This window comes from Cydia amplana, chromosome 7 (genome assembly GCF_948474715.1).
Source record: "Cydia amplana chromosome 7, ilCydAmpl1.1, whole genome shotgun sequence".
NCBI classification, from domain to species: domain Eukaryota; kingdom Metazoa; phylum Arthropoda; class Insecta; order Lepidoptera; family Tortricidae; genus Cydia; species Cydia amplana.
The window spans coordinates 3,039,628-3,055,347 of NC_086075.1; the positions used below are offsets into that span (position 1 = coordinate 3,039,628).

Sequence of the window (15,720 nt, forward strand, 5' to 3'; positions counted from 1 at the left end):
ATAATGTCCGTTCAATATATTAGCAAACATCGTCTCCGATGCGAAACTACTCAGGTCCTGGGTAGCTCGGCGATTAATATCGGCTTTAGACAAATACCCCCACTCGTGTTTACACCGCCTTTTGCCGGTGAATAGGCCTTTTGAATTAATAATGAGAGTTCACAAGCCTCCAATGAATGAATTGCTTAAGTAACTACACATCATGTAAAAACTTTGGATACAATACAATACAAATACTCTTTATAGCACACCTCATTACAGAAAACAATACAAATAATACAGAAAAGAAGAGACAAACAAGTAGTAGACAAATACAACAATAGTAAACAAATAGTAGTAGATAGGGTAGGGGTTTTTTATTTTGACATTTATATTTTATTCTAGAAATTCTAGGCTAGTATTTTTTATGTTTGACGACCTTTTTGTGAAATTCTTAGTGGTAAATTTGATCTGTATGATAATCCAATGTTATTATGGAATAATATTAACATCAATAAATTGCTCTGATAATTAGATTAAGATAATATGTACCTATGTAATACCTAATTACTATTCATAAGTGCTTGTTGCTAGGCCTACATTAATAAAGTATATTTTGAATTAAATTGAATTGAATAGTAGAAAAGTTAAAAATAAATTGAATTGAATGTAATTAAACCTTAAAACTATGTATGTTATTAAAACTATTCAGCTGTTAACATGCCAAAAATATCCCGAAAACTTCATAATCAGCTATCATACGAAATATTTTAATTTATATTCTGGTTGTTAACCGAGTCTCAAATACCAATCGACTCGAAACTAGAACGCGAACTGAAACTTTATACATTAGCCCTGCTGACTAAACCTTGTTAAAATTAACTTAAAACTCCATTTTGATTTTCGTAAAAAATTCATTAAGTTTGTACTTTTTGGGGTTCTTATTACGATATCAGGTAAATAACGTGTAGGCAAATACGAGTATTGACCCAATATTTAAATTAACTACCATCCACATACATATAACATAGTTTTTGTGAATTCAAAAAGTATTTGGTTGAGTTAGGTTAGGTTAGTTATCTAAAAATATTAAAAACGAACTAAGAATCATTTGATACAAAATAAGTACCTACTGTAATACATTTTGTCTTTCAAAGTCAAATAATGATTTTATTATAAGTAAATAAGAGTGCTGGATTACCTAGAAAAACTTGTATAATTATGTTCCCGCAAAAGCAGTAAAATGAATATTTATCATTTATAATTCACATAACATGCCAAACTGTTAAACATTCATAGTATAAAGTAGTTAAACCGAAATTAATAGGTCAATAAATCACGGTCAAATTATGAATTGAATGGCAGTGAAAGCGTAGCGTGCGTATTTAAAATAAGCACAGATAGCTGAAATAAATTATGAAGGCAAGTTAAATTGCCATGATGGAAGAAAAACAAACCAAGAAAAAGGCTGAAGCCATCTCTCAAATCATCTATGTAAAACGGGACTTAACTTTGTCTACTAATTGGGATATAAATAGTATAGAAGGGGCAAGGGTCGAGTACTAGATGATAGAAAATCGTAAATAAAAACAACGCGTTGCACTCAGGGAGTGCCGGCAGAAGTGAAAACTCAATGACTAGTGCAAAATGCATAGTGCATAATTGAGGTTAACGCCATCTAGCGTTAGCGTTAATTACTTGAAACCCCTAAGCACATCACTGTTAGTACTCGAGTTATATTAATACCAGTTAGAGCGAAACTCACTATATGGCATTTAAATCAATAAAGAAAAACTCGATGACATTTCATGTAACAGTTTTTCATGTGTCAATGTCATTGAGTATTTCTTTATTGATTTAAATGCCATCTAAATCTTACGCTCACGTGATCGTCTTACGCTGTCTCGAGTTTAACATTTTTTCCCCACCTCAATAATTGCACAGCGCCGCTAAAGAAGATTTCACTTCAAAAATATATTTTAGTCAATGTAAATGGATGGATTTCATGAAAACAAGTAGTATTTATAAAATAAATTTCCTCGACGCTGCTTGAATAATGTATAAGCAAGCTGTAAGAGATGAATAACTTATTTTTATAAATAATGAAACTGCTTGTAACCTTTGTTTAGTATTCAGCAACTGTATTTTTTAACGTATAAGATGACACGACACAATATACCGAGTGCCAAAGATGCCCTATATAATATGTACCCTGTGAATTATGCAATAAAGTTTAAATAAATAAAATTAAATATTTTAATTTAATTAATTTAATATTAAACGATGTGGTTTTAAATGATTATAAAGATGTGCATTAAACTTTAAAATATTCTTATCACACTAAATAAGTGGATATGGAACGCAACACAAATCATAAGAACCGTATCTTTAAAAAAAAAATACTGACTTAGATAGGCCAGGGAGGCAAATTTAGGCCAGGTATTTTTTATGGTACCTAAATAGCACTGGCCCTCCACTTTTTTCGTGATCCCTAAATTTCGTCATCACTTTAAGTATCTAGATGGTTGCGACAAAATTTTTCACTTCGTCACTTCCAGCCCCAAATATCCTCAGTTTCGCGTGCCTTATTGAGCACTCAAGTGCGCGCCGACTTGGAGTGAAAGCACACGCGACGACGGCCGCACGCGATCACGCGATATCGCGATCATGTGATCAACTAGGAATTATGGGGAGGAAAGGTTCAAGATGAAATTCAATTAATTTTTGAGTGTTAGCGACGTGTGGTTATTTTTACAAGCTGATGAAAGTTTAATGTAAGTACTTTAAGTTTTTTTTGGCGCAAGCTGCCATTATGTTTTGTTATGGGTATGACATAGGTTTAAGTATTTTTATTAGGGTTTTCTGATTCCACAACCCAAAGGTTGTCTGAAAGAAAGCGCTTTCTAGCGTCTTCCTATTGTATGAGGCTATCATTAATTCTTTTTTCTGACGAAACGAAAACGAAAAATAAATTGGGGAAATAATTCGTGTACCTACAGCGAAATTTAGCATAGTTTTAGGGAATGGTGTTTTAACCATTATACTAAACTACTGACGACTGACGTTGAAGCTAACGGTCCTTTTTTTTGTTTTTTATTTTATTTTATAAAATAACCTTTAGCAAAACATATTCTGTGTTACTTATATATGACACCGTAAGATTGTGAACCCGTTAGTTTATAATCTAACGTAGGTTAGGTTAGGTTAGATTATAATCTCCCTACCGTCAGTTTATAATGTAACTAGCGAGATTATAATATGACGAGTGTTTACAATTTTACGGTGGCATATATAAGTTATCTAAATCAAATTTTCCCCAAAAAAATTGTCTACACTTTTTTTGCTAGGATCAATATTTAGGTATACAAAAAAATAACAAAGTAAATTTTTTCAAGCTTCAATTGTTTCTTCTTATGTTCCATATTAATAAAACTGGGAAAATATAAGGATTTGCCTGAAACTCTTTTAGGCACTCCACGCTGTCCTCGAGTATTATTTATGACGTAATAAAATAACTGTTTGCGCTAGACCTTGTATTCCTTGATTTATAATGCGGAGAATAATAATTGCTTTCCTTAGGTTATTCAGGAATAACTTGTTGTTACGAGTTTTACAAATATATTGTTAAACCAGTTATTCATTATTCATTCGATTTAGTGTGACTCAAAAAAGTGATGAAAGATTAATCATTTCTTGGGTATTGGAATTTTGGCTCGAATAATATATTATTAAATTATACAACGGGACTTAATCGCGTATCTAAGTTTTAAGATTTACCTCCGACGTTTCGAGGACGGCGTTGTCCCCGTGGTCTCGGAGAAGACTGGCTTAAGTTGACATCAGCATCGTCTAACCGCGCGAGTTTTTCGAACTACCCGCACTTGGTCTTGTTTATCCGCTTGAACGTTTTGCGCACTAAGGATGTCACTCTGTCGACACACAACACTAACGATATTCGATTTATCGACTGTCGATATTCGTTTACGCTTACATTTACTAATGACTGGATTCCATGTGGATGAGATCTTGAAACCCTCGTCCCGATTGAAATTACTATGTTTTTTGATTTCAATGGCTTCCCGTACTTTCCTGCTGTAGAAATGACGATCCGTGGACAGGATTTTAGGGTTATGCAGCTCAATCCAGTGGTTTGGTCCTGACTCCAGTAAATGCTCAGCCACGGCAGACTTGTTCACCTGACGATTTTTGACAGCTGCAATATGTTCCTTAACTCTTTCTGCTATTGTGCGCTTTGTTTCTCCGATATAGGAACTACCACAACTGCAATTAGTGCGCAAAACGTTCAAGCGGATAAACAAGACCAAGTGCGGGTAGTTCGAAAAACTCGCGCGGTTAGACGATGCTGATGTCAACTTAAGCCAGTCTTCTCCGAGACCACGGGGACAACGCCGTCCTCGAAACGTCGGAGGTAAATCTTAAAACTTAGATACGCGATTAAGTCCCGTTGTATAATTTAATAATGTGTAAAAATCGTGAAAGTTTAAATCAGTCGAATAATATATGTTAGAACGTTAAAATCTACTGCGATGTTACAGAAAAACAAATTAATTTACTAAAATGCAATCAATGAAAAACCAGTCAAATTAAATTGAAATAACCAATATTTAAAGTTCATTTTCAATTCGCATGTGTATTTTAGATAATAATTTATTTACTGATCTCCTAAAGTAAATATGACTTGCTGTTATGAGCTGTGAAATATATTATGTGAAACTATTTTTCATAGCGTAGGTAAAGTACGGCTCCGAATCCTCTAATCCGAGTTTATGAAGCTGAAACTCATATCACTGACCACTGCGGCTCTTCATAAACATTGCTTTGCGGATGACTTGTGTCAACTTGAATAAAAATAAAATCCTCACAATATGCGGTCAAGTAAAATATTAAATGCAGTAAAGATTAAATAAGAAATATCTACTATACTAACTTTAAGATACGTCAAATATTACTCTATACGATACGATATGGATTAGATATATCAGTATTGTCAGTGTCAAAAGTGACGTTTTTGTTTGAAGAAACGTCACTTTGATGAAGATAATGAGATGAGAGAGATGAAGAGAGGTTTTTGTTCGAAATAAGTTAAGAAAAGAAGAAGTGTTATTAAGATTTAGTTATTGACGCACGGTTCGAAAGTAAGATGGCGCGTAAAATTACTGTGACATACAGACAGACAGATGGACAGACGAACATAAAGAAACTACAAAGCTTTTGTTTTTGCCATTTTGGCTTAACAATTAAACTCCTTCACTTGTTTTTTTCCATGTTTTTGTAGCTCAATATGATAGGGGTTCATGTTTGTGCCGTTTTCAGTGCAACCAAGGTAAACAGAAAAGCCATTGAATAACAAAAAAGCATAGACAATGTTCACACCACTCTGGCAAATAGAGCGCTGCCAGCGGAAGCGGATATTGGCTTCATGGCTGTGACAAATTCCGGAAGTGGGTGTAAGCTGCGTGAGTATTTTGGGCGGGATGATTCTGTAGCAAAATGGAGTCTGATTTCGGTTAGAAACGAAAACGAACTGTCATGCTTTGGTTTTATTGTGTTTTATTTTACCATTGACGTATAATATCTAAGGACGGGCTAATGGGGTACTAAACATTGTACTAGTTCAGCGGTGCTACCCACGAATTCTAGCAAATCGTGCAGTCTAACGCGACTAATTGCGACCAATAGCGCGCGTAATGCGAACTCGTCAACCAATCGCGCGCGTGATGCGAACTCATCAACCAATCGCATTGTAGCGATTTCACACCGCTGTACTGGCCCCTGTCATGTTGTTAGGAGCTGTCACTTTTTGCGTTTAACCACAGAATAATAAATAATAGTACTAAGTACAGAAGACTCACTCTCTAACAAAACGCGTCTATTACGATCTGCACAGATATGGCCGCTAGGTGGCGACAGCGCCACGCGCGGCTTATGGCTTTCCCCAAAATTGGGGCCGAACGGATGTACTTTTAGCTACCTGTAGCAAAGCAACGAAATCGCGGAGTGAGACACGCCTGGTTTAACTGAGAGGCTGATATCGTCCGGTGAACTGGTAATGTGTGGGCCCCTTAAGAGTGTAAAATAGGTGTTATATTGTAATATAAGGGTATTGTGTATAAAAAGGGTGTAAGTATTTAAAATACCATTATTAAAGTAAGTTATAAAAACTTAAAAACCTACTTACTTACCTGTTTAATTTCTTGCGTAACTTTAATCAGAATAACCCTCCCCATATTCACCTACGGTAACGGGTTGTCAATAACACAGTAATAGCGAATCCAATATCCGCTCTCTAACTGTAATTACATCGTAATTACAATACGTGAGATTTGCCGTTATAGATTATGTTAGGTGTATATTGATCGACTTACACACACAATGATTCATATAAATTGGATATACAGATGTCAATCACAATGAAACAATGAACGATATACAACTCTGGGGCCTATCACATACGTATTAAATACTTTGTTACATAAATCAATATATATAATAAAAAAAAGTGTACAATGTGCGTGCCGCTAAAACTCAGAAATGAGTCCCGTTACGATCAAGGAAGCTATATGTGGTGGTAGCCCTCTATCTGCCGTCCATGAAGAAGTTTTCCGTTTTTACCTGAAGGGTGTGCTTTTGAAAATATAAGAGCTGAAAGTTTCGCCCTCTGAGACCAAGAAGCAGTTGTTTTTGTTTTTGAATTTTGAACCTTAACTTAATAAAACAAAGTTCAGAATAGATCGGGAAGTATATACCTACAAAAATGTGTACCTGGTAAAGTGTCTCGGGTCTCGGAGGCTAGATATTTCTAGAACAGTCCAGAACATTCGAGAGTATTCGAGAGCATTCCACAGCATATCAGAACATTCTGGAATGTTGGCGAATATTCGAGGACATTCTAGATTATTGTGCACATTCCAGAACACTTTCGAATGTTGTGGAATATTCTGGAACATTCGAAGCCGCTTCGGAGGCTAGACATTTCTGGAACAGTCCAGACCATTTGAGAGTATTCGAGATAGTTCCACAGCGTTTCAGAACATTTTGGAATGTTGTCGAATATTCGAGAACATTCTAGATCAGGGCTCTCCAAACCCCGGCCCGAAAAAAGTTTGGAGATCATTGTGGAACATTACAGAACATTCGAAAGTATTCGAGAGCATTCCACAGCATTTCAGAAAATTCTGGAATGTTGTCGAATATTCGAGAATATTCCAGAACACTTTCGAATGTTGTGGAACATAGCTACCTATTGTGGTAACGTCGTGAGGTTCGATTGTTTAAGAACATTCCGGAATATTCTGGAATGATGTCGAATATTGAGAAATAGCCTAGAATCCGGGATACCAGATCATTGTGAAATATTCCAGAACACTTTCGAATGTTGTGGAATATTCTGAACTATTCGAAGGTTTTTTGTAGGATCATAGCTACCTATTGTGGTAACGTCGTGAGGTTCGAATGTTCAAGAACATTCTGGAATGATGTCGAATATTCAGAAATAGCCTAGAATCCAGGATACCAGATCATTGTGGAACGTTCCAGAACACACTCAAATGTTGTGTAATGTTCTAGAACATGTTGGACTATTTGAAGCCTTTTTTGTCTTTACATATAAAAGATTCCCGTTTTTACCTGAGGGGCGTGCTTTTGAAGTTAATTACACCCTCTAGACATTTCTAGAACAGTCCAGAGCATTCGAGAGTATTAGAGATCATTCTACAATATTTCAGAACTTTTTTGGAATGTTGTCGAATGTTTGAGAACATCCCAGATCATTGTGGAATATTCCAGAATACTCTCGAATGTTGTGGAATATTCTGGAACATTGTGGCCCATTCAAAGCCTTTTTTGTATGGGTGGAGCTACAGAATATTCTGGAATGTTGTCGAATATTCGAGAACATTCTAGATCATTGTGGAACATTCCGGAACACTTCGATTGTGGACTATTCGAAGCCTTCATAATCTCAGGAGATTTTCGACAAACACTTCCAGTTATCCCTATTCCCTATGCTTTTCTCACGGTCAACTATAGGTACGGGTCGTAAGTTGTTCTCGAGTTGGAAATAAAAAAATGAACGTAGAAGTAGGTACAGGTATTGTAGTAAAAAAAGAAAACTAAATATATTTTAAAGTTGTTCCTTTTATTACAACCACCACACAATTCTCATGTCAGCTCCCTGAGCGAAGCCGGGTACCTCAGCTAGTATATTATGTAGAGGAGCCGGGGGCTTAATGTAACAGGGCTAAATAATAATAAATAATAAATCATTTATTCCAGACAACAAGTAAGCTAAGTAGTAACGCTCAATTTTAACGGGGAATTAAAAACATTTTAATTTTTTTTTGCTGTTTTTGCGCCAGACATCGAAGCGAGTGGATGTGCATACAAGCTCTGTTTCGACCAGATATTAAAAAAAATACGAGGTAAGTTGTAACAACTCCCAGTTTTTCAAAAAGTGTCCGGTGTAAAAGATGCGTAAACATTAACAATTATTTTGTAATCGGAATTAGTGCTTAGATTACAAACCCTCATACTCAGAATCATAAAATTATACATATTTTAGACAATACAGACTGGTAGAGAAATGCCTTATGGCATTAAGTCCGCCTTTTGTACTATAAGGTTACTTATTTTCTTTTGTGCAATAAAGATTAAATAAATACAGGCCTTTTTCCTAAAACTATTACAACAAGCCCCAATTACGGGGTAAGTTGTAACAACTCCCAGTTTTTCAAAAAGTGTCTGGCGTAAAAGATGCGTAAACATTTAAAATTATTTTGTAATCGGAATTAGTGCTTAGATAAATACTTTACAAACCCTCGTACTCAGAATCGTAAAATTATACATATTTTAGACAATATAGGCCTTTTTCCTAAAACTGTAATCTATAAAAAATTACAAGAATCAGAAGTTTGCGCGCGACTGGGTAGCATATACACATGAGGCCTGTACAGTCACCAGCAAAAATATATGACTGTGGGCAGCCATGCAAAAATATCTGATGCTCCATTGGAGGTATATGACGACACTACCTCAGTAAAAATATGTGATGCTTTGTGGCCGGCAAAAACATCGTTATTAGTCTGTATCCCCATAAATATCGGATCGGGTCGCTTAAAAATATTTGACGAGTCATAAAAATAAAATTATGTGATTACTCTCATCTGGCATAAATATCTCTCCACTGTGAATGCAAGTACATGGGATGGCAGACGGACCGCCTATATATCTGACACGAAATTATGAAATATGTATGTCATCAATCGGCAAAAACGAACCATACCTGGATAGAATAGAGCCTTAAATTGTATGAAGTGATTTGACAATTCACGAAAAGAGTGCAGACTTGTCATTGCATATGTCTGTCTCACGTATTTCATTTGCAATTTTAAATTGTGACATAATTCAGGTAGACTTTTAATAGAAGATGTGTAATAAAACTAATAAACCTCCTTCTTACATAAAAAGGATGATAAAGAAGTCAACTTGTGGACTGTGACAAGGACAAACAATAATAGCGCTTTCGCTGCTACTCCTACTGAATGATACATAAGACTATCCCGTTCGGTCATTTCCCCCACCCCTCATGCCAGATCCAGTTATATACCTACTAGATTCATGATATGATTGCAATGCCTTCAAATTTACAAATAAATTATATCCATTTTATTCCGTCAAATCGATGATAGAATATAATGTGAGACAGACATATACAATGACAAGTCTGCACTCTTTTCGTGGATTGTCAAATCACTTCATACAATTTACGGCTCTATACCAAACATGTATGGTTCGTTTTGAAGGTCGATAACATATTTGTGATTTTCCAACGTGTCAGATATTATAATAGGCGGTCCGTCGTCCATACGATGTATTTGCTTTCACAGTGAAGAGATATTTATGCCAGATGAGAGTAATCAGATAATTTTGATTTTTATGAGTAATCAAATATTTTTAAGCGACCCGATCCGATATTTATGCGGATACAGACTAACGATATTTTTGCCGGCCACAAAGCATCACATATTTTTACCGAGGTAGTGTCGTCATATACTTATGCCTCCAATGGAGCATCGGATATTTTTGCACGGCTGCCCATAGTCATATATTTATGCTGGTGACTGTACCTACACAACAATTTTAAAATTTTATTAGATACGAGCCAGGAATTCAATCGCATGCAAACGCCGACAGGTACCTTTACATGCTTATTTAATAATATTTTATTCCTTCAGCATTATACCATTAATTATGTTAATAAACTCATTACTTGTGGTCATTGAAACTAGAAAAATAAAAATAAAACGCAGAAAAGCGCAACGGCTGCGGTCAGAACACGCAAAGTGCATAGTAGATGGAGTCAATTGAAAAGGTATTGGAGGGGACTTCAAATAGATGCGAATGGGCTGAATACACTTTTAAAAAGATTAGATGTACCTACTCTTCATTGATATAGGATAGTATGCAAATACTTGGACCCTGATTATGATTAAAAAGAAAAAAAAACTACAATATAGCCATATTAAAATGAACTTATTAATGTATGTAAGTATAGTTAGCTATATAGCTAAAGGTTTATCAAGATAAATAAATAGGAGGTAATTAAGAGGGTAATTTTATATAGTAGTGTTTCTACTTGAAATAACAACAAATTAAAATATATTCCGTAAATAATTTAATTTGTTCTAATATGAATTTTAATATACATAGGTACATTATAAATATTATAATTTAATAATGTATTCCAAAAATTTACTTGAAAAACTAAGAAACTTTTTGATAAAACAAGAATTATTCATAGACTACGTTTAAGCTGATGCAAACGCTGCCCAATGGGTGAAGACTTGAGATATTATATTATAATCGATTATTAAGTGACTCTAATAAATGCTATACGAATTAATAAGTAGGGAAATCTTATATTAAAACGACTGCTATTCAGCAAAATTCTGAAATAATCCTATCGTTTTTAGGGTTCCGTACCCAAAGGGTAAAAACGGGACCCTATTACTAAGACTCCGCTGTCCGTCCGTCTGTCACCAGGCTGTATCTCACGACCCGTGATAGCTAGACAGGTGAAATTTTTACAGATGATGTATTTCTGTTGCCGCTATAATAACAAATACTAAAAACAGAATAAAATAAAGATTTAAGTGGGGCTCCCATACAACAAACGTGATTTTGACCGAAAGTTAAGCAACGTCGGGCGTGGTCAGTACTTGGATGGGTGACCGTTTTTTTGCTTGTTTTGCACTATTTTTTGTTGATGGTGCGGAACCCTCCGTGCGCGAGTCCGACTTGCACTTGGCCGGTTTTTAACCTTCATTTGTACTGGCAGTAACACTAGAGCTATTTTCTGAATTTAACACCCTTGCATGTCACATGTAGGTTGCACGTCACACGTCACATTACCTAGTTTATAAATCAAAGCAAGAATAGTTTTATGCAAGTTTTATTTAGGTTTAAGTTAACTTACTCACTTATTTTATAAATTATATTTAGATGTACCTAATGTACATAGAAATTAAAAAACTTTAAAAAGTGATTTACCTTTTGATAGGAAATTAAGTAGATTAATCAATAGACTTTGAAGAACGTATAAAATTATCGCCTCGAGCCCTTTAGTTTAGGCATATTATTTATTTATTTATTGATCAAATAAGTATTACAGTATAAAACCAAGGCACTGTGAAACTACAAAATAAAAGAAAATATCAGTAGACAAAGAAAAACAATACACATACAAATTAAATTAACTAAATTAATCGTTAGAATTGGGCGACGACAAAACAGCTTGGCTCCATTGCGTCGTCTGACTATAATGCTATTTAGCAGTATAAATAATATAAAATGTAATATCACTTATGAATATTCCGGAAAATTTTAAAGCAGACCCATTGCCATTAAAAACCTCGATTTCTAGATTGAAAGTTGCCACCAAACCCCCACCGCTTTAATAACCATTTGCTCAAACCATCATAACGGAAACGTGTGAAGCAAATAAATTACAGAAATGCCAATAAAAACTTATTCCTACCTTTATTGGTTGTAAAACCAGACGGCAGCTTAACTCATCCCAATATCGCGCCTCAATATTCTTGCAAAAATAACTTCATATTTATTGCAGAAAGCACTCAAGCGGTATCGATTCTGTAAACGTGGCTGTGGTACTGGTACGGTTATATCGGTACTAGCTTGTTGCTTTCAATGTCTGTCATGTGAGTCGAACTGTCAGAGAATACAGAGAGGCTTTTGACAAGTTTGATATCAGACGCAGGTCGAAGCACATCTCGTTCGTACGAAGTGAGCGATCTGTACCTGACATATTGTATAGTATGTGCGGAAAGGGAAGAGTCATGGAATATAATATGGGGCCCAATACATTCCACGACTCTTCTCTTTCCGAACAGACTCTACTGTAGGTCTGTGGGACTGATGAACTACTGATAATCTTCAGATGAGCGTCAATGAAATTCTTCGTGTAACTCAACAGCTTTATTTTACTCCTCACGATATTTGTAGGAATACAACAATTGCTAATAGGAAAATAAACAACTCCACTCGCGATAATGAAACTAACAGAATTACATAGTTCTTTTACGTGGCAGATCACTGACACACAAGACAGCACAGGCCTGCGCGATTGCGCGCATCGGCCAGTGCTCGCCACATGTCAAAATTAAACCAAGGTGTTAATTTCGACCAATGCTCATGTGTTAATGTGCTCACCGATTGCGCCTTGTAGTAACGGATCTTGAGATTACAGCAGGACTGATGAGAATTTTCGTGTTATGAGGTATTTGTGAGGTGAGTTTTATAAGATATTATAGAGTGGAGGTTATATATTTCTCTGTTTAACAATTAATTTAAACTAATAATGGTAAAGAGTCTCTACAGAAGATTTAAGTTAAGTACAAGTTCAAAAGAGCACTAGCTTTAATTTAATGAGGCAGAAAAACTTAGTCGAGAACTCCAAAGACTCGAGTCTTTACTGATACTACCTAGGTCACAATAGGCTTGGCTTGCTCGAGTGTTCTACTCATCAACCCACGAGAATGCTTCTAGGCTGGTTCGTTTTTGAATCTGGCGAGTGTGTGATTGGCACCTTTGTTTCGTGGAGGGGAATATCCATTCTCGATTTGAAAAGAGTGCTCTTCTTTTAGTTTTTACCGCTTTGAATGTACACTTCGTTGAAGTTTTTGCCGAAATTTAGTTATTCCACATGCCTTTTCACTTTATGTATTATACACACATATTTTGCTAACACAATGGTCCAATATGATGCGTAGATACATTTTAATTCGTTTGAAATGTTTGAGGAGCCTATATTCTACGTAGTAAAACATGGATCAGCTCCGTCTATCGATGATTGAATCATATATAAATATTGACAGCCCCTACAGGCTGGAGGTATTCGGTGTTAATTAATATATTAATCCTATGCACACAGACGATCCCTCCGATTATAGGATACCCACATACGTACAATGGCTATAGGTATAGACTTCATCAACGTTGCAGCAGACATGGATCATTCATTCCTAATCGGCTAATATGAACCGGTATAACTTAAACTAGGAGGTTTAAGTTATACCGGTACATATACCGGAAAAATATAGGAATATTTTTAATGCATTAAATGCATAATTAATTAGCAAATCAAATTATTTTTAAGTATTGCCGTGGCCGGTAGGTCTAGTGGTCAGGACGTTAGCCGCGTAAGCTGAAGACGCGGGTTCGATTCCCGCCTCGGTCAGTGGATTTGGTCACATTTTCTTTAGTGTATGGTGGTGTATACTTCAGTTTATAATTATATCTGAAAATAATTTAATTTGCTCTAATAATTCTAATAATAGTAGGCATAATGGTTGCCGCGAGTTCCTCAACTAGTTCAGGAGCCCAAGTTAGTTTTTAGGGTTCCGTACCTCAAAAGGAAAAAAAACGGAACCCTTATAGGATCACTCGTGCGTCTGTCTGTCTGTCTGACCATTTCCCCATCCCTCCCCTCCCTCCCCCTCCTTTATCTCCGAAACTAAATGGGTCTTAAATTTTGAAAAAAAAAATACACAATAAATAGTTCTTTACCTATAGATGACAGGAAAACCTATTAGAAATGTGCAGTCAAGCGTGACTCGGACTGCTTAGTTTTTGATCCGACCCCTACGGGATTTTTAAAGACATTTAATTCACATTCCACATAAAATAATACATCATTAAAAATTGAGTAATGTACGGAACCCTTGGAACGGAATTGGGTAATGTACGGAAGCTTATGCTCGCGTTTCGGTTGGGTGGCTTTTAAGCCCCTTGGATGGCTTTCACAAAATCTCTTCTTAGTGGTTGGATACTTCTGGTAGGTATCTATCAGAGGTCACACCTACTCTGGTATATTACAACAGGTAATTATCGACGTTCAGTAACCAATAGGAACATTACACGGGTCATCAAGAGCTCAATACTGACTGACATATCTCGATTACCGACAATCGGGGAGATTTCTGACACGACTGGATATTGTGTGACAAATGGTGCTCTGAATATTAAGTCCACGATTGTGATGATATAGTTGTTGTCTACGTGACAGTGCGATAGTGACAGTGTCTGTATCCTTTAGTCGCCTGGTGTAAAAAAGTTACATCTCATTATGATCTCATTTATCACGCCGATAATTGCGTCCATCATAAAAATTGCAAACGGTATCACAAATTATTTTTACAGTACATATGGGGCTACTTTTCCGCACTAGTGCCTAAAATAGCACTTTTCGTGCGTATGTCGAAACTTTAAAGTGCCATATGTACCTACTGTAAAACGTTGTTCGATACACGAATTTCCTCTTTTTCGCACTTGTATCGAAAATAACTATTTTATTGAGATTTTACATTTTAGCATGAAAATAAGTATGTACACATGCGGACGCCTCGGCCCGGGCACGGCCCGGTCTAGAGTGAGTCATCCTTTAATTTTCGCTGAACATACATTTGGGTCAAATCGATAACTTTTACGACATTATCAATTGGCCCTCGGTCGATCCCTACTGAATGCAATATCCTTTATTTTAGAAGAAGAATAAAGCATTTATTAGCACAATAACATAACCTTAAAAACTAACAAAGAGAACACAACATGAGAGGTTGCGCTAAATGGTCTTCACTCAGCTAGGTGCACAGACAAGACATCCTCTAGACTGAGCATAGTATCGCTACCCCCTCTGCCACAAATATACGGTAGTTTTACTCCATCTTCGAGTCAAAGTGTCTTTGTGTGACGTCCGTGTCTTTGAACGGACCAATCACGGCACGGGACTCGCTCACCTCGTCCCCCGCACTCCAGTATTTTTGGCAGCATCGCGGTTTCATGAAATAATTGCTCTAAACTCCGTCTAGAGGATTCCTAGTCTATGTCACGGTATGAGCCACATGGCACATTCTGCGACGCTGATTTTAAAGCCATATACTTAGTTATTAATGAATGATACAACGAACTTATCTGAACGCCAAGTTCTATCAAAGCTCAATTCGAACCTTAATCGCGGGAATTTAACAGCAAAACATGTATAACGAATGACATTATTTACGGCATAATTTGGCGTGAGAATTTATCCCACGAAACTGCATTTGGCATAAATACTATCATATTCCTTTGAATAGAGTATAATTTTTATAAAGCCAGAGTGCAGCCATAACGTATAAAGTTTACGGCGACATTTGACCGATGAAATTC

At 36.0% G+C, this 15,720-nt stretch overlaps 1 long non-coding RNA gene across 1 annotated transcript in view; it reads left to right on the forward strand.

The window, feature by feature from the left end:
- LOC134649416 (uncharacterized) overlaps positions 1–15,720 on the forward strand; it is a 144,038-nt gene that overhangs the window by 32,434 nt on the left and 95,884 nt on the right. The window lies entirely within an intron of this gene.